General features: G+C 48.5%; 1 non-coding gene across 1 annotated transcript; it reads right to left on the bottom strand.

Annotated features, from left to right (window-relative positions):
* Nucleotides 1-477: 477 nt before the first annotated feature.
* On the bottom strand, nt 478-586 carry LOC113886606. The gene has a single exon (XR_003509492.1). It is a non-coding gene; the product is annotated as a U6 spliceosomal RNA (small nuclear RNA).
* Between the last annotated feature and the right edge of the window lie 2,427 nt (nt 587-3,013).

The raw sequence follows: 3,013 nt of genomic DNA, 5'->3' as shown, positions 1-3,013 counted from the left end.
CCTCCCATCCCCAGCCCCCACCCTCACCCCACCCCGGCACTGGCTACTGGAACAGTCTGGATGAATCCTGACTCATTGATAAGCACATGTAATATGTGAGTCCAGTTTCAGCATCCAGGTTTTTCTTTCCTCTGTTGTAAACAACAGTGGTTGAGTTCAAGGGATGAAGACTCATGCTATTCATGAGGAGGGAGAAGACTAAAAAAAAAAAAAAAGTGAAGTGCTTACATAATAATGAGCTCTTGTTCAACAACTCCAGAGCCCAGTCCTCAACAGGCAATATCTCATTTTGTGAAAGTCACTCAGTCATGTCTGACTCTTTGTGACCCCATGCACTATACAGTCCATGGAATTCTCCAGGGCAGAATACTGGAGAGGTTAGCCTTTCTGTTCTCCAGGGGATCTTCCCAACCCAGGGATTGAACCCATCTGAATTGCAGATGGATTATTTACCAGCTGAGGCTCCAGGGAAGCCTAAAAAATATGGAATGCTTCATGAATTTGTGTGTCATCCTTGTGCAGGGGCCATGACAAACTTCTCTGTATCGTTACAATTTCAGTATATGTGCTGCCAAAGTGAGAGCAAATATCTCGTTGGATCCTACTAAAAATCCCATAAACTGTACGTGGCATCATTATATTCACTGTGGGGGAACCAAAGATCTGCCTAAGGTCCTCTAAGCCCTATATCACCTTCCATCAAATCAGAAACAATTGCAGCCTCTGAATCCTTAGCAAGGAAACTTTTATTTGTCTCCATTTGTTTAGGCACACTCTGAGGGTTAAATTTATGTGTCAACTTCACTGTGAGTTGAGATGCCCAGATCAGGTCAAAGATTAACACTAGGAGAATCTGCAAGGGAACTCCTGGGAGAGATTAGCATTGAAATCAGTAATTGAGTCAAGACATCAGCCCTCACCAGTGTGGGTGGGCATCACTTTATCCTCTGGGGGGCTTGGATGGAACAAAGACAACTGTTCGCCTTCTCTCTCTTCTTGGCCATGAATACTGGAGCTTCTAGCTCCTGAACCTGGAAACTCCGGTACATACACAAGTGGCTCCCTGGTTCTCAGATCTTTAGTTTTTGACTTAGAGCTACACCATCACTTCCATTGCTTTTCAACCTTAAGATTAGGTCTGAATTATACCATTAAGTCAGAGAAGGCAATGGCACCCCACTCCAGGTACTTTTGCCTAGAAAATCCCATGGACGGAGGAGCCTGGTAGGCTGCAGTAACATGGGGTTGTGAAGAGTCGGACACAAGTGAGCGACTTCACTTTCACTTTCACTTTTCACTTTCGTGCATTGGAGAAGGGAAATGGTAACCCACTTCCAGTGTTCTGGCCTGGAGAATTCCAGGGACGGGGAAGCCTGATGGGCTGCCGTCTACGGGGTCGCACAGAGTCGAATAGGACTGAGAGACTTAGCAGCAGTAGCAGGATACCATTAAGAACAGAGCGCGGGGGCTGCGGCGGCGCACAGAAGCGTGGCCAAGAGGAGCTACCCCACGGTCCGAGGGTCAGGGGCATAAGCCAGGAGGACACCATGCAAAGGGGCGGCGAACAAGAGAATTTACCCCATGTCCGAGGTCAGGGACTGTGGCCGGGAGGAGCTACCCCAAGTCCAATCAGGGTCGGCGGCCGAGAACGCCAGGCTGCGACACCACAGGAGCAGCCGAGAGGACTTACCCTGCGTCCGAGAGGTCAGGGGCAGCGGCCGGGAGGAGCTACCTCACGTCGAGGTCAGGGGCAGCGGCCGGGAGGAGCTACCCCAAGTCCGAGGTCAGGGTGGCGGCCAAGAATGCCAAGCTGCAACAGCACAAAGAGAGGAGCTACTGCCGCACTAGGCCAGCGGCGGCAGGGAGGAGCTACCCCCATGCCCAAGGCCACGGGCGGCGGGTGGGAGGAGCAACCCCACGTCCAAGGAGCGGTGGCTGCGCAGGCCCAGGAGGCCTAGAGGAGCTATTCCACGTCAAGTCTGGATGGGCGGCTGAGGAGATACTTCTCGTTTTAGAAAAGGCAGAGGAACCAGAGATCAAATTGCCAACATCCGCTGGATCATGGAAAAAGCAAGAGAGTTCCAGAAAAACATCTATTTCTGCTTTATTGACTATGCCAAAGCTTTTGACTGTGTGGATCACAGTAAACTGTGGACAATTCTGAAAGAGATGGGGATAGCTGACCACATGACCTACTTCTAGAGAAATCTGTATGCAGGTCAAGAAGCAACAGTTAAAACTGGACATGGAACAACAGACTGGTCCCAAATAGGAAAAGGAGTACGTCAAGGCTGTATATTGTCACCCTGCTTATTTAACTTCTATGCAGAGTACATCATGAGAAACGCTGGACTGGAAGAAACACAAGCTGTAATCAAGATTGCCAGGAGAAATATCAATAACCTCAGATATACAGATAACACCACCCTTATGGCAGAAAGTGAAGAGGAACTAAAAAGCCTCTTGATGAAAGTGAAAGTGGAGAGTGAAAAAGTTGGCTTAAGCTCAACTTTCAGAAAACGAAGATCATGGCATCCGGTCCCATCACTTCATGGGAAATAGATGGGGAAACAGTGGAAACAGTGTCAGACTTTATTTTGGGGCTCCAAAATCTGCAGATGGTGACTGCAGCCATGAAATTAAAGACGCTTACTCCTTGGAAGGAAAGTTATGACCAACCTAGATAGCATATTCAAAAGCAGAGACATTACTTTGCCAAACAAAGGTCCATCTAGTCAAGGCTATGGTTTTTCCTGTGGTCGTGTATGGATGTAGAGTTGGACTGTGAAGAAAGCTGAGCGCCGAAGAATTGATGCTTTTGAACTGTGGTGTTGAGAAGACCCTTGCAAGTCTCCTGGACTGCAAGGAGATCCAACCAGTCCATTCTAAAGGAGATCAGCCCTGGGATTCTTTGGAAGGAATGATGATGAAGCTGAAATTCCAGTACTTTGGCCACCTCATGTGAAGAGCTGACTCATCTGAAAATACTCTGATGCTGGGAGGGATTGGGGAG

The sequence above is a fragment of the Bos indicus x Bos taurus genome, chromosome 29 (assembly GCF_003369695.1).
Source record: "Bos indicus x Bos taurus breed Angus x Brahman F1 hybrid chromosome 29, Bos_hybrid_MaternalHap_v2.0, whole genome shotgun sequence".
Classification (NCBI taxonomy): domain Eukaryota; kingdom Metazoa; phylum Chordata; class Mammalia; order Artiodactyla; family Bovidae; genus Bos; species Bos indicus x Bos taurus.
Note: the sequence above shows the minus strand (reverse complement) of the source record. Positions and strands in the feature narration are given on the sequence as shown.